This window comes from Pipistrellus hanaki, assembly GCF_964339955.1.
Source record: "Pipistrellus hanaki genome assembly, chromosome: 7".
Taxonomy (NCBI): Eukaryota; Metazoa; Chordata; class Mammalia; order Chiroptera; family Vespertilionidae; genus Pipistrellus; species Pipistrellus hanaki.
Window position 1 is genome coordinate 27,129,813 of NC_140509.1, and position 21,044 is coordinate 27,150,856.

Below are 21,044 nucleotides of genomic sequence, written 5' to 3' on the forward strand. Positions count from 1 at the left end.
CCCGATCCTGGTGGATATCTTTCAAGGGATCAGATTGGAGTGCGTGCAGGCTGGGCTGATGGACAACCCTCCCCCCTCCGTGTACTAATTTTGTGTACCGGGCCTCTAGTTTTAATATATAAAGCAGTAACAAATTCTTAAATTTCAGTTTCTCAAAAACATAAAAGTATATTGCTGACCTAAGAGTCCAATATGCATGTTCCTGTTTGGTTGAAGGAAGACTCTGCTCACATTTGGGCTCTGGGACTGTTTCAGTCCAGAGTATTTTCCTATGTTGCCCAGTGCTCTTTATCTCAGGAATCGAATGAGGAAGCGTATAGGAAAAGCTTTATGTATTGGCTTAAAATTTCCCCACACAGATGAGACTAACATTGTCCTGTCTTAGGAATTAGTCACAAGGCCCCAATAACCTGAAGGCAAACCAGGAAATATTGTCTATGGCTGAGCATCTGCTTTCTTGGAATCTTTTCCCCCTTGAACATATTTTACAGGACAGCTAACCTTTTGTTGAAACACAGTGGTACAGCTTTGGCATATAATATTTCTTAGTAATAGTGATATTTGGTAATAAATATATTTGGTAAATTATTCCGTATATGGAGGAGGGCCCCAAATTAGTAAACACTTCAAGTTTTTAGCACTGTGACTGCATTTCAATCAAGCCTACCAGAGAAGCTGATAAATCTGTGGATCAGGGCGCATTGTGTCCAAAATCCAATGCTGGAGGCTGGTTCCTAGATTGCCTGGGATCCCAGTGCCAACCTGCAGGAATCCAAGAAGTAGAACAGAATTGTTCTTATGAGGATGGCTTCCCTTAACTACAGTCAGGCAGCCTGACCCAAAGTTACATTCACACAAAGGCACTGGTTTTTCTTCACTCACTTGTAAACACCCCCACCCTAAATTGGGAGATAAAATAAATATTAATACTAATTATGTCCAAGGCAAACACAAAAATGGAAGTTTTTAACTTTCTCTGTCAATTACTATGGAAGAAAATGACAAACGAGATTAATTAATTAATTTATTCATTTATTTTTAGATGACATGGAAACTCCTATACTTTCTTTGTTCAATTATGCTGCAGTTAAAAGTTAAAGTTGTTTTAAAATGTTATAATATACATCCACATAATGAAATATAGAGAAAATACAGAAAAATAGTGACAGGAAAATTAGAGTCATCTCTAGATCTCCTATCAAAAGGGAATCAATATTAGTATTCTTGTTGATATGACTGGCAATTTTTATATAAAACTTTTTATTTGGTTAGGATCATGTCATACATAGTAAGCCCATATATTTAATAATTGTTCCTTTGGTAAATTGTCAACATTGTCCTAAATATACCTAAACAAGATAGCTTGGGGGCAAAACATGGTACTAATTAAACAATCAGTAGTTTTGAGAATAAATGATAGTATTTTATAGTGATATTAAAATGTATTATAGAATCAGATCTGTCAGAACTTTTGAGAGTTTGCTAGGACTCAGCTTTTGCTACCACTGAGGTCAGTGAACTATAGCTTGTAGCGAGATCTAGCCCACTGCCTTGTCTTTATAGCACAAGCTTTATTCAAACCCAGCCACACCCATTCAATTATATAATGTCCTAACTGCTTTCATACTACGGTCACAGAGCTGAGCAGTTGTGGCTTGGGTGATATGTGCCCAAAGCTGGAAATATTTACTACGTGTTCCCTTTCAAAAAGTTTGCATAAATCAGTCTCAGGAGGGTGAGGATAAACCCTGGTAAGTAAACAAAAACTAGTAAGTCATACTTGTTGAATACATAGTCCTGAGTGTTAGATGAGGAAAGTGAAGTTTTCCATGACTAAATAGAATTCAGATGCAGCCCAGGCAACTGATATTAGAGCCTGCTTAATTAACTGAATTCTAACTTGTAGTCAATGTTTGATTCCAGAATGCTTTAACTTCATTAATTGCCTTTACACAGTGGTCTATTTGAAGGGATCAAAAGCTTTTGTACTTTTTTTTGGTAGCTTCATTTTAATTTATAAGATATCCTAGGATATTACTATGGATGTAGCATCATTATTATTAATATTAATATTACTTAGAATAGCTTATTTTAAGTTTTCACTTTAAAAATCAATGAGTTTTTCATAGTCCACAAAAAAAAAATGCTCTGGTACAAATCTTAAAATAGTGTATATGAAGTCAATATGAAGTCAATGAGCCTTCATATTAGCTGTTTTTCTTCAGTGTATAAATCTGGATGTGTGAATTTATTGTCTATGAAGTATTTATTTCTACCTTATTGATGAAGAGCCTACACTATGCAGTAACTTTACCTACCATATCACTTGATAGCAATTTATGCATATTGGCATGATTATTTAAGACAAAGAACATGCTATTTAGAAGTTTTCTGCTAATTCTTTTAAATGATAAAAATGCTAATGAAATTAAGCTCTCATTTTCAGTTTATAAAATTTAACTCCAGAATTATTTTAGGGTAGCTTAAACTAGAGAGATTTTGCAAATGTTTCAGATTTCACATGCAAGCTCAAAATATCCAAAATGCTATCTACTGTCAACTGACAAGCATCTTGTACAGTTGGGCTGTCAGAATACAAGTTCAAGAGGAAAACAAGATAACAGAAGAAAGTTCTTTGTTTTGCAAATTTCAGCCCTACTATTTTGACCTACTTCTACCTCAAATGTTTATGCTGAAGACTGACACCTTTGTAGTTTGTTTATTCTCATTCTGGAACTCCAGAATTCATATGTGGTAGATAGGATCATTCTATCTGACTCTATTAATAGTTATGATGTAACTAGAGGCCCGGTAAACAGATTTGTTCATGGACTCGCCCTCTGGCAATTCAGGAACCCTCAGGGAAAGTTGGACTGCCATTTTCAGCCTCATCCCTTCACCAGAGCAAAATCCAAGTACCAGGCCTCTAGCATGCATTTTTAGATCTTTGGTTAATCTCTTCCTGCCCTCCTCCCTCTCCCTTCCCTCTGAGATTCATTAGTCTGTTCCATGTTTCCATGCCTGTGCCTTGAGTATGTCATAGCTACCAATCAAATGGTGGAATGGTGGAATGGTCAAACTATTGCTGAGGCTTATATATATATATATAGATTATATACCATGCTCTTTGCTTTTTGAATTTGCAGTGCTTCCTAATGTGCTATCCAGAGCAAACTGTTTTTGCCTCATTAAATGTGGGGCTTATGATTTGAATTTTCTAAGAGAGTGTAAAAAGTAGATGAGGTAAATGGTGATAGAAAACATAAATAAAATAAAATAGAAAAAAAAAGAAACAATGCATATAGAGGTTTTATTTTTAAAAATTTTATCTTTATTGTTGAAATTATTATAAATCTCCCCATTTCCCTCCCATTCGAATACAGAGGCTTTCAGTGTCCATGAGTGTTTTGGTTTGAAATTTTCAGAACTTCCAATTTCTGCCTTGAAGAAAATTATGCCAAAGGTAGCCACTCAGTCTGTATTACAGATTGAAAACACATGGAATGATCAAACTAGTGTTTCTCCATCTTTATTATTCTGACAATAGATGCCAAGGTTCAGTCACACTAGAGCTGTCACTTAGCCCAAAGATTGTGAATAATCCTTTATTAACTGCAAACATTTGGATTTGTTTGTTATGCTGCAATTTGGCAGGTGTCACTAAAAATATATTACTCCTGCTACATAATATTCCTTTATTTAACAAATATCTATTGGAAACCTGTGAGGTACCACACAATATCCATGACAGTGGATGCAAAAATAGAGTTTATGGCTTAGAAGACAAATAATAGTGAATTAATACAAAGATAGCTAATATGTTGCTCAGAGTTGAAAATTGTAACAGATTAGAAACCAGTTGAGGAAGAACTTTGAAACAGAGGCCTACAAAGTAAAGTGCAGAAGGGTTCTGATGTTGGGAGAGAATTGTGGAGTGTGGGGAACTTATGTGTAACGTTTCTGCAAGTAGAATACTGCTCATTCAAATGAAGAAGAAATCAGTGATAAATGAGCTAGGGGCGAATTAGGGACTTCTTTTATCCTGTAGCCATGACAAGCCACTGAAAAATTACTTTGAATATGGAGTTTATCCATCATAATACATCAATGTATGAGCCTATGTCCCATGAATTTTCTCAATTTTTATAAGAAAAACTATGGCTTATAAGTATTTTCTTCTTATTCGTTGAGAGCAGGTCCAAACCTTTAAAACATTATCTCAAAAAGTTCTGCAATTCAGCTGAGATTGAAAGTTAATCAAGAGTTCTGCAGGAAAGTATCATATTCAATTTTGTGTTTTAGAGAGATAGCTCTGGCTACCTTGTGTAAAATAAATGTAAAGGCATAAAATTTAAAACAGAGAGCTGAGTCAGCAGAGAGTGATCACCAAGGGAATGGAGACAGTGACGGAAAATATGGAAGACAAGGCCAGAGAGTAAGTGGACCATTTAGAGAAATATTTCAGAAGCAAGATTGATGGGACTTGGCATTTATATCTGGGGATGTTGGCGCAATTTGGGGAGGATGAGTAGATAATTCCATGTTTCAGGTTTGGGAAATAGGAGAGATGGTAGTGGCATTGCTGAGGATAGGCAGAACTTGAGGCCAGGATGTTAATGGCATGTCTGGAGCACAAGCCCACATTTATTTATTTTTTAAAAATATATTTTATTGATTTTTTATAGAGAGGAATGGAGAGGGATAGAGAGTTAGAAACATCATTGAGAAAGAAACATTGATCAGCTGCCTCCTGCACACCCCCCACTGGGGATGTGCCTGCATCCAAGGTACATGCCCTTGAACACAGATACCCTTCAGTTCGAAGGCTCACGCTTTCTATCCACTAAGCCAAACCGGTTAGAGCTTCTTTTTCTTTTCTTTTTTTTCAGAAGCCTACATTTAAATAGACTCAGGATGAATCCCACCTAGCCCAATGCCTGTCCATATGAGCAACAGAAGCTCATCCATCTCAAAAAAGGCATCTTGATGGGCAAGGAAGGCACTGGGAGAATTAGATGTGGTTTCCCACCAAGTGGAGCATTTCCCTGAATTAGCTCATTTGTATTCCATCTCAAGCACTTGAATCTCTGTGCATCTCACATCTGCTGACCTGGAAGTTCCTACAGCTCCCACTCCTGCCTTGTCTCTCAAAGCCACATGACTTATGATAGCTGCTCCATGAATGCCTTAGATTTCCTACTTTACTTTCTATATACCATGCGGTTTCCGAAGTGTGCATTGATTTTTCAGTTCCCTCTGCTTGGTATGTGACTAAACATACTTAACTTTTATACTAATCCTCTGAAAACCTAATTTGACATTCTCAGGTTTGTCTATGAACCTCACCCTATCCAGTAATCATAAATTGTTGATACTTTAATGACTGAATTGAAAAGGCTATATGGTTAATTTTCTATGTGTCTGCTATTCTCTCTAAACTGTGATAATCTTAAGTAGATTGTCTAATCTACTTGTTTTTGCATCTCTTATACACACTATATTGCCTGGGAAATGGCTATTTCCTATTTGTCTTGTAAAGTGAATGAAAAGATGAATTGCTATCAATAAAATGGCCTAATATATCTTTTCCATCACATTCACCTGAAATCCTTTGCAAACCCCACCTTCTTGAAATGGCTTTCCTGTTTCAGTCTATTCAAGATGTTATAACAAAATACAGCAAACTGGATAACTCCCAAACAACAGGAATTTGCCCTTGCCGAAAGTTCACTGGTTTGGTTTCTGGTCAGGACATATACGGTGGGTTCGATCCCCAGTTGGTGTGCATGTGGGAGACAACTGATTGATGTATCTTTCTCCATTCCCTCTCCCTCTCTCTCTCTCAAATCAATAAAGCATATATTTAAAAAGTTAAATTCTTTATAAAACAAACAAACACAAAAAAATCAAGGATTACTTTCTCACAGTTTTGAAAGCCCAGGATCCAAGATCAGGGTGCCAGCATGATCAGGTTGGGGCTCTCTTTCAGTCAGACTTGCTACACTTTCCTCACGTGGTGGAAAAAGCAAGCAAGCTCCCCAGGCCTCTCCTATAAGGACACTACTCCCCTGCCTGAGGGCCTGCTCTTCTCCCAAAGGCTCCATCTACGATTCTGCCACCTTTCTCCGTTAGGATGTCAACATTTCAATTTCGATGGACACAAACATTCAAAGCGTAGGTATCCTTGTTAATATCAAATTTCCCTGAACTATAATCTTATAGCAAATTTGGACTCTATACCATGAATTATTACAATCTAACCCTATACTAAGGCTTATTATAGTCTGATTTGTTTAATAGTATATATTTAATCTTTTTACCCATCCATAATGCAAATTAAAATAATTTTTATTCAGTTCTCCACAATGCTTGACATCTAGCTTTGTATATTGTACATATTCAATAATCAAAGCTCAATATACAGAAATACATAATTTTCACGTGAAAATCAATAATACTGAGAATTCATATTGTAAATTATTCATACCATTACTTTGGCTAACTCTATTAGATTTGAGAAGCCTCTGTTATGACTTTGAATAAATTCTGATTTCTTTACTATTAATAATCTGATTCCTGCCCTGTCATTGGTAATGCTGTCTCCATTTTTATATTAAATTGAAGTTCTGTCGCAGTGTATTGTTATGATAGAAACTGGGAATCGTGCTGATGCTTTTGTTATTTCGAATGTGCTGGTTATCACAACTGCTTCCAATATTTTCATCTTTAACGCATTTGTCACAAGAGAATTAGTTCAGATACCTATAATAAGAACATCTTAATAGAAGGCAAGGAACAGGTGAAACATCCTCTTAGCAGTGGACTCTAATCATCCTAAACTTTGCTGAGATAGTTTAACTAATTGGCACATTTCTTTAAAGACTATCTTTTTTAGTTCTTTATGTAGAATTTTTTTCCTCTCTCTTAGGTACCTAAGTCCACATTTTCATGCATTACTTAAATTTGGCACTTTGAAAACAAGTGAATTTCTCATAGTAGGAAGCTGAGATTTCACTGAGTAAAGGATCTATTCTGTAACATAAGCTTTGTGAAAACACATAACTTCTATAAACCATTTAATGAATAAAACATGAAGCTCTTAGAGAACAGTGCATTGTCCTTTAGCTAGGGATTTCAATACTTTGGTTTAGAAGATGCTGCTTTTTTTTTTTTTTTTTAACCTTTTAGAAAGACTCAGTTCTGCAAATTTGTCTCCTCTCTATCCTTTTTCATGTCATTTTAACCACTGGTTTAGTTGATGGCATTTTATTGTCATTCAGTAGATCACAAATATAGTTTTTGCTGTATTTTCAAACTATAGGGGGAAGAAAGGTCTTACTGACATCCACTGAAACTCCTAGCAGTTACAGAAAAGTGTACTTTCTTGGGGACTTTCTGAGCATGATTTTGTGTCCTACACACTATACTTAGTGACAAATCTCCACCTTCTTGTTAGTTGCTGTTCCCAGTTTAAAAGGTTAAAAACCCAAAACCATATTTCTGGCATTCCATTCCAAGAGCCCATCATTCCAGATGCTGATTAAAGTCTTAAGAGGAGATAAAGGACTCTAACGTTAATGTGTGTTCCTGCACAAAATCTCCCTGGGCTCATCAACTCTGACAGCTTTAGTAGGCTCCATTAACCATTAGTTAAATTAGCCATAACTTTTTAACATTATCGGCTAATTGCTTTGTGATTCCGAGGCAACTCCGGAGTACACTAAAACTTCCTACCCATACAATAGGATTTTACTTCACAGTGTGATATCACCCTATTCGAATCCTGACCAGAGACTGGCTTTCAGGAAGGCAACAGAATTTCTTTAAGAGTGAGATCAAGAACTGGAGAATTTAGGAAAAAAAAATTCATTGTTTGCTTGATTCGTACATGCAAACAATAATCGGAAAGGTTACTGACATCCTGAAAAGCATTCGTTTGAAAGCATTTTATGATTACCTGAAGGAAAACAGCTATTAGTGAGGGATAATTTTTCTTTGTATTGCTATTGAATTTAATTACCCCCTTTTGAAATTTGCCTGTCATTTGGAACTCTACATGGAATGAATAATTGAGCAAGAAATTAAACTCTTGTGAGTACAAGAAGATAAATTGTACCCACCTTTTCTCATTCATGTGTTTCTTTACTCATTTATTCTAGAAATAATGATTCAAGGTACATAATACTACAAATATTATTTTGGACCCTTTAGTTGTATTTATTTTGAAGAACGTGGTACTATAAATATAACTATATTTTAACTATTTGAGAAAATGTGTACTTCCTACCGTATATCTGCTAGATAACTTAGAATATAAATATTCAAATGGAAAACACATATAATTATAACTTATATGTTTTAATTGTATTGTTTCTTAATGATTTTCCAGCCAAATAAATTTATTTGTTAACAAATACTTATTTATTTTTCAAACTTCATTGAGATCTAAGAGAAAGGAGTTTTAGGGATGAGATAGGCAGGTCTGGGAGTTTTAGGAGTAAAGAGGGTCCATGGGGAAGGAATGCATAGGTGAGGGCTCGGAGCAGCCAGAAGGCGTACATTCACAGAGAATAAAAGAAGTGCCACAGGATAAAGGGAGAGAAAGACATATGTTCACAGAAGGTAAGGAAAAGCCAGAGTATAAGGAGTGGGGGAGGGGGAGAAGAAGGGGAGGAAGGGCCCACACTTTCACAGAGGAGAGAGAAATCCTGACAAATGGCAGAAAGCGGAAAACAGATTTTCACAGAAGATAGAGCAATGTTATAAGGTAAGGGGAAGAGAAAGAGAGGAGCACCATGTGGACTTGGGCCTTTGAAACTGATACTATGTAACAAAATAACCAATGAGGAGAGCACGGGAACCCTAAAGTAATGAAAGGTCCAATTGGAAAGGATCAAGTTCAAACAAAGAGATGCAGCATATTTAAACTGGAGACAAAGGGACAGCAAGCAGGATTTTTTTTCCCCATTAGAGAGAAAGAGTAGGCTTTTACCACCTGGGGACCCCTTCCCCAGGGGCATCCCTTTTGGGATACCCCTGCCCAGATGGAGTTTGTATATGCTTCCAATAAACTTCTACATTTTTATTAAAGAAATCTGTTAGTCCACGAATTTATTCAAACCTTGTCAGACAAGAACCCAGAAGAAGACATCTGAACCCTGAACTCCACATTTCATAAATGATATATAATATTGTTTAACATATGCAAGATCATGATTTGACACATGTATACATTATGCAATTATCACTATAATAAGGATAGTTATCACATCCATCACCTTACATACCGTGTTTCCCCGAAAAATAAGACATCCTTCGAAAATAAGACTTACTTACAGGTTTCCTTCTGAGTGAAATATAAGGCATCCCCCCAAAAATAAGGCCCCTTCTAGGCTAAACATGAGAGATTTGGTCCACTGATTCTGAAAGAAATGGAGTCACAAGAAATTCACCAGTAAATTCAGGAATTGGATTGTTATGATGATGTTCCAGAAGATGATGACATGATTGTCATTGAATAAATGAGTAAATTCTTAATACTGTAGGATTCACAGTTTGTCTGGTTTGTGTTGACAACTACCGTACTACTGTACCGTATACAGGTAATAAATATCCTTTATTTTCATTTAACAATAAATGTGTTCCGTATTTTTCTTCATGGAAAAATAAGACATCCCCTGAAAATAAGACCTAGCACATCTTTGGGAGCAAAAATTAATATAAGACACTGTCTTATTTTTGGGGAAACAGGGTAGTTACACTTTTTTTGTGTGTGTGTGGAGAGAACTTTTAAGATATATCCTCTTAGCAACTTTCAAGTGTATATTAATAGTACAGTATTAACTATACTCACCATGCTGTAAACTACATCCCCAGAACTTATGCATCTTATTACTGGAACTTTTTGTATTATTTGACCAACAAATCCCAAACCACCCAGTCCCTGGGGACCACCAGTATACTCTCTTTTTTTATTAGTTTGATCTTTTTTTAGATTCTATGTGTTAAGTGAGAGATCATGGATAACTACAAATATTTATTAATTATCTGTTACATGACAGAGACAATTTCAAGAACTGGAAATAAATGACAGTGATTAAAACAAGTTTTTGGCCTCACAGAAAAATGGGCCAAAAAATGAATATACACATAAATAAATTTCTACTCAGACACTGACTGGTGCTATGAAGACAAATAAAGGGAGGTCAGTAGAATAGCGACTGCTATTGAGGTTTTTGAGGAGAGGTATATTTCAAAGAATGATAGGCAAGGCCTTTTTCATAGGTTATATTTGAGTAAAAACCTGCCTCAGAGATATAAGGAAGGGTGTCTTATGGATAATTAAGGAAATAAATTCCCAAGGTGAAAATAGCCGGAAGCTTGAGCTTCTGAGTGGCTTAAAAAAAAAATCAAGGGTATTGATTGAGCAGAGTAATCAAATAAGTGAGAAGAAATCAGTAAACTATGTGATAAGAAGGGCTGGAGAAAGGCAAGTGGAGAGAGGCAGAATGTGTCGGTAGACAAAAATACCTTTTGCATTTTTAAAGGTGAGATGTGAAGATCCCAAGATATTCTTTTTAATAAATGTTAAAATTTGATTTACACAAGAGTTGTTAAGACATAATTGAGTATCTCCATATAACATGTTCCAGTTTTCTGTTATTATTATTATTATTATTACTACTACTACTACTACTACTAGAGGTCTGGTGCAGGAAATTCATGCATGGGGGGCAGGTGTGTGCCCTCAGTCCAGCCTGCACCCACTCCAATCTGTGACCCCTCAAGGGATGTCTGATTCCTCATTTAGACCCAATTCCTGCATAATTGGGCCTAAGTGTAGTCAGACAACCCTCTCACAATTCAGGACTGCAGACTCTCAACTGCTTGCCTGCCTGCCTTCCTGATTGCCCCTAACTGCTTCTGCCTGCCAGACTTATTACCCTCTAACCACTCCTCTGCCAGCCTGATTGATGCCTAGCTGCTCCCCTGTCAGCCTGTTTGTCCCTAACTGCCCTCTCCTGTGTGTAGTCCTGCTCTCCCCCAACTGCCCTTCCTTGCAGGCCTGTTCCCTCCCAACTGTGTCATTATCAAAAAGAGATGTCTTCAGATAAAAATAAAACCCCATCTGCATAGATAATGCAGGTAGTTCTAGTTATCTGGTCAATGGCAAAAAGCCAGCACTGAAGGTCTTCAGCTCCAATCTTTTGTTTATATCTTATTGCTGGAATTTCGTATTTCTTCTTGTTGGATGACTGAACTGGATGATGGTAAAGATGATAAGCTGGCATTTTCACTCAGCCCCGCCCTGCTCAGCCTCAGGAGCAGATGAGCTCTCAGCTGGCGGATGGGCTCCTTTGGTCTCTTTGCCATCTTGTGGTGCAGGGTTTTTTGGGGGTCTGGTTGGTAGTTGAAATTGCGGTGGTACCGATGGTGAGGTGGCCGCTGACCTAGGGTCTCATCACCTTGATTTTCCTTACCTTCTTCATTGCAGTCCTCTCTAGGCTGTCTTTGGTGAGGAGGGCCCCTGTGGATCGTGGTTTATCGCCCTGATGCATATTCTCCCTCCCTGTTCTGCTTGTTCTCCCGGACCCTGGTTGTCAGCGCCTCCATCCCTTCTCCCTGCACAGGAGGGTGGGGATTCTGTGGTCCACGCTCACAGGTCTCTCCGCATGTAGTAAGGTAGGCACCATGGCCTGTGCTGAGGGCCTGGCCTTTGGGAGCACCCTGATCCCTCATTCTTTCCCCACCTCACTATTCTGGGACTTCTGCTGGTAATTGCCTGGAGGACCCCTGCGGAGTGGAAAGCATCTGTAATGGTTACTAGGCTGCACAGACACCGCCTTATACTGGGACTCCCCTGGGGCCTGCACCATTTACGACCTCTGAACCCTCCTCTCCTTCAACATCACACTCCAGTCTCCAGACCTCCTCAGCCTTACAGGCACTTCCTAGGGTTGTTCTTCTTTATGGCAGTCTGATGTACAAATGAATCTTCCTGGGTGTCATTCCTGCGGATGAAACCAGATCCGTTTCTGACGCTGAACCATTTTACTGTTCCCCACACCTTTGTTGTGATGACCTTTTTGTCCCAGCAGGCAGGCAGATGCCACCAACATGAGGCCACCTGGGCCACAGCTCCCTGCCTCGCTGTCCATGGTGCTGGGCTTGGTGTTGGCAGCCTTGGGGGGGGTGTGTGTGTGTTCCGGTGGTGCAGTGCTGGCAGCTGCTGGGTTTGATCCTCCCCGCTCATGGTTGTGATGGTGACTGAGGCCAGCTGTGGCAGCTGAGGTTCCTCCAGGGTGTGATGGTAACTGGGTGTGTGTGTTGGGGAGGGGGGAGGGGGGAGGGGCTGCTCAGGGCTCCCTCTTCCGATAGAACTCTTGTTTTCTTAATGTTGACAACGTAACCATGGTATTTTAACCAATATTTAAAAATATATGATTGGCCGAAACCAGTTTGGCTCAGTGGATAGAGCGTCTGCCTGTGGACTGAAAGGTCCCAGGCTCCATTCTGGTCAAAGGCATGTACCTTGGTTGCGGGCACATCCCCAGTGGGGGGCGTGCAAGAGGCAGCTGATAGATAATTTTCTCTCATTGATGTTTCTAGCTCTCTATCCCTCTCTTCCTCTCTGTAAAAAATCAATAAAAATATAAAAAATATATGATTGATAATAGCTCTAGCAACTGAACTACAGACTTCATTCAGATTTCCCCATTTTTCCTACTAATGTACTTTTTTCTGTCTCAAGAGTAAATCCAATATGCTATGTTGCATTTATTTATGTCTCCTCTAATCTGTGATAATTTGTCTATTCTTTTTTTGCCCTCCATGATCTTGACAAGTTTTAAAAATATTGGTCAGGTAATTTGCAGAATTTCACTCAGTTTACATTTGATGTTGTTTCATGATTAGACTGAGCTTATAAATTTTGGGAGGAAATATTGGAGAGGTAATATGACATTCTCATAGCACCATATTCAGGAAACAGATAACATGAATTATTACTGGTGTGATATTCATCTTAATTTTTTTAAAGGAGTGATATGACCTGACCCATGTTAAAAATGATCTGTTGTCTGCTGTTTAAGAATTGATTCTAAGGGAACAGTATGTAACAGAAAAACCAGTTGGGAGATTTTTGTGATAACCCAAATGAAAGATGGTTGTAGTTTGTACAGTGATGTTAGTAATAGAGATAGTAAGAAATGCTGGCATACATTCCAGAATAAATTCTTCATGGATCTTTGGAGAAATACCAGCAGGATTTGCTGATGGTTTATGTATGAGGGGATGAGATTAACATCAAGGATTTTATCTTGAAGGACAGGAAAAAAGAAGTTGTCATTTGCTGGTATGGGAACACTGTGGAAGAGACAGGTGGGGTTATAATAGAAGTATGCTTTTAGGCAGGTTAATTTTGAGGTGCCTATTCTGTGTCCAGATGGAATTGTTTTATAGAGTGTTTTATATGACTTTGGAGTTCGATTTGGACTTAAAATATGCATTTAGGAGCATTTCATGTATAAATAATATTAAAAACTATGAAACCATATAAGGTCACCTAGATAGTGAATGAAAGGAAGAGGTCCAAGAGCCAAGGATTGAGACACTTCACATGCTTATTCCTGCGCATTATCTTCTTATTAGCAAATGCAATGCTGTAACATGTGACCGTGATGTTAACAGGAACCGGGTTATTTAAGGAGTCTTTGTTGGCTGCCTATTGTGTGCCCAACATACTATGGTGAACAAATCAGAAAAAGTCTCTGTTCTCACAGCATGTTTATTCTAGAGGCAGAGAACAGAGAAGATGGTCAACTAACAATGACTAATGTTTTATTTTTATTTTTTTTGTAATACTTTTTTTTTTTTTTAATCAATCTTTATTGTTCATATTATTACAAAGGTTCCTCATTTCTTCCCCCCTCCACCAGGTTCCCACCCCACCCTCCGCCCCCTCCCCATCCCCCATTGTCCTCATCCATAGGTGCACAGTTTATGTTCAGTCTCTTCCTCCCTCCCTTTCCCTGATAGTAAATCCCTTTTCAGATAGTAAATCTGTTACTTAGCATTTTCTCATATTAATAATACCTCCACATGCCCAATGATACACTTCACACAAAAGACATTTCCAAATAGGTCAACCAGCCTCATCCAGGCCCCACCCAAGGCACTCACAGATCAACACCCCAGCGCTATACTAACTCAACACATCCAGATCTAAGCCTTCATCACTTGATTCAGCAGACCCTCAAGTTCCCGCAAAAGTTTCCAGCCATGTCTGAGAGGCAGCCGTGGGCAGGGACAGGCGAGGAGCGAGCTGTTTCGGGCCTGGCTGCTCCGGGCCTGGCCTCTGTTGCTCTGGTTCGTTCCACAACCAGCTGCTCCGGGTCTGGTCACTGCCGCTCCCGACCTAGTTGCTCTGGACTTGGCTGTTGCTGCTACAGGCCTGGCCGCACCCGACCCGGCTGCTCTGGGCCCGGTTGCTCCGGTCCCAGCCGCTCCGGGCCTGGCCGCTCCCAGCCTGTCAGCCACTGCTCCAGGCCTGGCCGCACCAGACCCGGCTGCTCCGGGCCTGGCCGCTCCCAGCCTGGCAGCCGCTGCTCCGAGCCTGGCCGCTCCCAGCCTGGCAGCCACTGCTCCGGGCCTGGCCGCACCCGACCCGGCTGCTCCGGGTCTGGCCGCTCCCAGCCTGGCAGCTGCTGCTCCGGGCCTGGCCGCTCCCAGCCTGGCAGCCACTGCTCCGGGCCTGGCCACACCAGACCCGGCTGCTCCGGGCCTGGCCGCTCCCAGCCTGGCAGCCGCTGCTCTGGGCCTGGCCGCACCCGACCCGGCTGCTCCGAGCCTGGCCGCTCCCAGCCTGGATGCTCCGTGCTTGGCTACTGCTGTTCTGGGCCTGGCTGCTCCCAACCCGGCTGCTCTGGGCCCGGCTTCTCCGGGCCCGGCCACTCCGTGTCTGGGTGTTCCTGGACTGGCCACCCTGGGCTTGGCCGCCTCTGCCTCAGGCCTGGCTGCCACTGCCCCAGGTCTGGCTGCTCCAGTGCTGGCCATTGATGCTCTTGTTCTGGCTGCTGCTGCTCTGGGGCCTGGCCACTGCTGCTCCGGGCCCAGCTGTCACTGCCTTGTGCCTGGCCACTCTAGGCCTGGTCGCCGCTGTTCCAACATTCTGTCCCTTTTTTCTCTTTTTTTTTTTTTTTTTAAAAAAAAAAACAAAACGCATTTATGTTGCAATGTTGGCTGGTGCGTTGAGTTCTGACTTAGTCTTTGATTTTTCAAGATCTTCTTTGTATTCTTTCTTAAGTAATTTTACTATCATTTGCTCTCACTTGATTTCTTCACATTGAGAACTTCTTTGGTTTCTTCCTCCTTGTCCTGGGAGCTCAGCAGGTTGGCCTGTGGCACCCCTTTGTTCTCCGCAGGCTCCTGCGCTGCTTCAGCCTGTTACCGGGGTCGGCGCCGCCCAGGAAGCAGCCCCCGTCCTTGGCTCCGTTGCCCGCGCTCAGCAGTCGAAGGCTCAGGGGCACCCCCCCCCCTGGGGGCCCCGTCGCCCGGCTCCTTGCTGGCGCCCGACTGGCCGGTGTCCGGCAGGGGCTCCTGTTCCTCGTCGCATTCCTCCAGTCTGGAGCTTTCTTTCTCCCTCCCACTAGGGGAGTCCAGGATCAGAGTCAACAGACTGTCCTCTGCGCAGTGTGCGCGACTCCGGGGGCTCGGCCTTTCGCTGCGCTCCCAGGACTCCACCTCACAGCCCCGTCTCCCCCTGCCTGAGCCTGGGTCCCCAGGGACTGGCCCAGACCTGGAGTTCAGGGCGGTCTGGACTGAGGCTCAGCGCCGCTGCCGGAGGCTTTGTTTCTTCCGGCTAGGGTAATCCAGCATCAGAGTCAACATTCAGTCCTCTGCGCGCCATGTGCACGCGACTCCGGGGGCCCCCGCCTTTCGCCGGGATTCCGCCTCACAGCCCCATCTCCCCCTGCCGGAGCCTGGGTCCCCAGGTTCTGGCCCATAACTTGGGGCTCAGCGCTGCCGGTTCGGGGGTTCAGTCCAGGCTGGGGGTTCTATTTCCTTCCTGCTAGGGAACGCCAGGCAGCACCCAGCCCTCTCCTCCTCTCCGGCTGCGACCTCTCTGCGCGCCCGTGCGTGTGAGCGCGCAGCATGTCTCCGTACCTTAGGCTTTTTTTCAGCTCTTCTGATTTTCCTTCTGGTTTTCTCCCTCCTTCCTATTGTAGAGTTTTCAGTCAGTCGACTACCTGTAGCTCTGGGCAATGTCCACTCTACATTTTAGTTGTATTCCATTGAAATTGTTGTGAGCTGCTGCGGCTAGGTGTCTACCCGAGCAGCCATCTTGGATCCTCTCTCCACAATGACTAATGTTTTAAAAGGATATATCACTTAGTGGTAAGCGCAAGGATGAAAATAAAACATAGAAGAAAGAATTGCTATGTTCTCCATGAAGGTCTACAAGGGAGATATTGAGTTGAGACCTCAATGTCAAGGAACCAACTGTGAGAAGATTTAAATGGGGTAGACCAGTGATAAGGCTCATACTTTTGTCCTCAATTAATCAACTTCTTCAAATGTTTCTATGGATGTGCTCGTATACAAAGATTTTCAATGACTAATTTATATTATTGAGGGGGCAAATTAGAAACACTTGAATGTATCAGTCTGGAACTAGATAAATAATTATAAATCATGCTGTGGTAGAATACCTGGTAGCCATTAAATGGGGTAAGATATTCCGTATGACGATGTTTTTTAGGTTGCGAAAACAATGGCCCTTTACCTGATGTATGTTATAATCACATTAACGTTTTTATTTTGAGAATAAACACTATATACTCATAATATTTTTCAAGGAAACAAAAGAAGCTGTTAACAGTGATTATTTATGGAGAAAAAAAGCCATATTTTACTTTTCCCTGAAAGCCTTCAAAGTAATTTTGAAGTTTCCCAGGTATATTTATTATGTTTTAATGTAATTTCAAAAGAATTAATTTAAATAAGAACTGTTAAAACCACTGTGTTTTGTTTATATACTCTTTTATTTATTTATTTATTTATTTTTGTGCTTTTTTCTAAAATATTTTTTTATTGATTTCAGAGAGGAAGGGAGAGGGAGCAATGGAAACATAAATGATGAGAGAAAATAATTTATCAGTTACCTCTTGCACCCTTCCCCCTTACTGTGGATCGAGTGTGCAACCGAGGCCTGCGCCCCAAATGGAAATTGAACCATGACCTTCTGGTTCATAGGTCAATGCTCAACCACTGAGTAACAGCAGCTGGGCCATTTGTTTTTGTTTTTAACCCACATTCACAGAGCCCAGACTATGACGTGGCTTGTGGGAAATCTCCTATATTTATATTTTTCTCTCCCACCCAATGCACTTAATATTTTTTATGTTCCTATTTAGATCCAGTTTGCATCATGTCTATAATGCTAGTGGGCAGCAGTTTATACTTTTTTAGCAAGTAACAGAATTGGCTGGGAATAGCAATGCATGTTGTTAGGGAGAGACAGATCGACTGAGGCATATAGACAACAGAGGCCAGAAGAGTAAGGAAGAGAGGATTAATTTGAAGGGGAAAAAAATGGGAGGGTTTAATTTGACAGTAAGTGTAAAGAAAATATTCAGCATGAATGAGAACATGTGATATAGAAAAGATATCCCCACTGGTAATTGCTAGAAAATTCTAAAGTTCAAGGTGTAAAAATGTCAGAGAATGTTGCAATTCAAGGTATCCGAATGTGTGACTGCCAAAGTGGATGGAGGTAATTTCTCTGTAAATCCCCTTGCAGGAAGTCACAATGTCTAGCTTTGTATTGTATGTAATTCTGATCTTTCAGGGAAACAGTATTTTGTAACTGGAAACTTCCCAACGGGAGAATGGGTCCTGACCAAACCCTCTGCTAATGACAAGTTAGTCAAGTACATTCTGCCAACAGTGGGCACCTGCGGGTTGTAATTCCCTTATGATGCTCTGCTGATCTCTGCATATTGTATCCATGAGCCTGGGCCAGGATGAGGAGTCTACCTAAGGACAGTGAGCTGATGCTCCTAACAAGAGATGTGCTTATGGTGGTTGAGGTTCATTGTATTATTCTATTGCAATGACCTGGGTCTTCAGAGATCTATGTTTTTATTTGTTTTAGCTTCATTTGTTTTAATGATAAGGAATATGTGAGGTCTGGCATATAAATAGCGTAGACTTTCAATCAGGGATGGGGGACATTTTTTTCTCACAAGGGCCAGTTGAATATTTATAACATCATTAAGGGGCCATACAGAATTATCAATTTAAAAAATCAGCCTGCCATATTTGGTTAAACATTTAATTAACTCACCCCTAATGCCTTGGCAGGGCCAGACCAAATGATCTTTCAGGCTTTATACAGCTCTTGGGCTACACATTCCCAAACCCTGTTAGTGACTTTTGTAGCGTGATTCTGTTCCTTATCTTATTTATATTTTTATGAGATTCTTGGTAGCTCATGGTACTTTACTCAAATTACATTTCTGCCTATGAAGAATAGTGAATGACTGTCAGTGCCTGCTAAAAATAAATGACTATCTGCCTGATAATATTCCATATTAAGAGGGACCCTTTAAAGTTGCCATTTTGAACTGGGAATTGTTGTTTAAAATGCAAACATATACCAGTTCTAATATATTACACAATGCATATATATAAGAATTAATAATATAGTATTAATGCTAAGCATTAATAAAAATCTTCACTGATTGAACAAATGTCTATATTCGATTGCTCTGAAAAAAAAAGAAAAGTTTGCCACCAAGCTAAGTTACAGTACATAGTAAGAACTATGGCTGAAGAGTCAAATGTCACAAAGGGTCAGTTGAATAAAAGAACAAGAAGTCTAAGCCACATTCTTAAATGACCCCAATACTTAACCAAGTCCCAATCAAAAACCTATATTTATGAGAGGCACTGTATAAGATAAGCTCTATGGCAGTTTTGTTATATGAATATGTATGAACTATAACTAGTTTTCATTTGAAAGAAACTAGAATTTTTCACAGTAATTTTTTTGTAAGGAACTCTGAATCTCATCTTTGAAGCTTAGGATTTCTGAAAGTAGACAATTATTTTTAGGCATTTTGACTTATGTACATATTTTTGTAATATATGAAAATGTAGTGTACTGAGTTAATTTATTTATCTGAAGTAGAACCTCACTCCCTATTCAAGTGAAAATAAAAAGCTGCATTAATCCCTTAATCCTCCAAATTTAAGTATTTATAGAAAATATATTAGCAATTAGATCAACCAAAAATTCATATTACATTAAGATGCTGAAATTTCACTGAGGATTAAAAATTCAATGATTTAGTCTTTTGTCTTCTTATAGTGTATTTTCTTTATATTTTCTTGTATATGTACCATTTAATGAATTATAACCCAAGTGTCAGTAGGATTTTTGTTGTCTTTTTTAAAAATAGGACATATGATTTATTTCAATAAGCATTTAATTACTGCATTTCCAATCTATTAATGCTTATTAAATACTTAATGCAAATAATTTAAATTAAAGGGTGTATTTTTGTTTGTGGTTTTTTTTTTGGTGTTTTTTTTTTTGTTTTTGTTTTTTTGTATAATGGTACATTATAAGACTCCACAATTATTAGACCCAATCTTTTTCTTTACACAAAACATGAACAGTCACAGCTTAAAAAAATATTTATTATAATGCCGGTGGAATCCATACCAGAGGAATGGTGATTCTTCAGATCAGCAGTATCAGCATCATATGAAAACTTGTTACAAATACAAATTCCAAGCTCCACTCTGAGCCTTTTCCTCAGAAACTCTGGAGGTGGGCACCACAATATGATCTACTCTAAAGTGTTACTACAGTTAAACACCTCAGATCATTCAGGTGACACACCACCTGGGGCTGAAATGGCTTGCTATCCCTAGTGAATCTTACTTCTGAAACTGCCCAGGTTGTGCAGAACTGCTGGCATGGAAGGAGGTAATTCAGTGGTTTGACTCTGCAGCAATCAAATCAGTGCCAGCAGCATCTCACCTGTGTCTCCTTAGACCGCTCCTTCATCTCTAGCTCACACTCCCTGTAGGCAGCACCTGTGTCTCTGTTGGAAGATAGCCAGGCTGTGCCTGCCTCACTCTAGTTGGGCATTTGTGGGAATTTAGAGCACCTGTTCTTACCTTGAGCCAGCTTAACCAGTAACTTTTTCTTGCTTTTCCTGAAGATGTTCTGAAAAATTACTGACACTGGCTCTGGACCTCCCCTGTGGGATCCAGCCAGTTATCTTTGATGAGACTTTGCTTGAGAGCGCACTGTTGTTGTCCCTCCTTCCCATTCCCATTGCTCTACTCCCTGCCTGTCCTCCTAGAAAAAACTCCTCCTACCTCTCTATCACATGAACTTTTATCTCAGCATACACTTTTGTGAACCCAACTTAAAATAGGCAGTACTATCATTTCCCTGAATAAAAGCTTAAGAGTTATATTGAAGTGTGTGGAAACATTCTTCACATCCTTTGATCTTTTGCCAGGACACTGTATTTCCACCACTGTTTTTGTATTTTTATATGACATTTTGTTTTAAACAGACCTTTCTAAACCAGATTTAGGGGTTCAGAAAAATTGAGAACATAGTACAGAGAGTTCCAATATGTCTCACACCAAGTTTCATACTATCATTTTGTTAATACCATGCATTGGCAAAAGTTTATACTAGTAAACGGATATTGATACATCATTATTATTAACTAAGAAGGACTGCGTTTTTGGTTAAATTCTATTTATCCTTCAAGACCTACCTCAGGCCCATTATGAGTTATTTATTTTTCTTCACTCATTCACTTAACATTCAACACTTTTGAGCATTTAAGGTATATACACCAAAAATTGTTCTATTAGTGGGGGGATAAGGCAGTGAATCAGATATACCAGGTTTCAGTTGTCATATAAATTTTATTCTAATGGAGAGGGTAAAGTAAAAAGGAAATTAGTAAATGCATACAAATATAAATTCATATAGAAATAAATTCTATAAA

The 21,044-nt window shown here is 39.9% G+C and overlaps 1 pseudogene across 1 annotated transcript; it reads right to left on the bottom strand.

Annotated features, from left to right (window-relative positions):
• Positions 1 to 11,293: 11,293 nt before the first annotated feature.
• On the bottom strand, positions 11,294 to 20,077 carry LOC311625697 (Y-box-binding protein 1-like; annotated as a pseudogene). Its single transcript has 2 exons — positions 20,051 to 20,077; positions 11,294 to 12,182 (listed from the first exon to the last, which is right to left on the bottom strand). The product of its transcript is annotated as a Y-box-binding protein 1-like (transcript).
• Between the last annotated feature and the right edge of the window lie 967 nt (positions 20,078 to 21,044).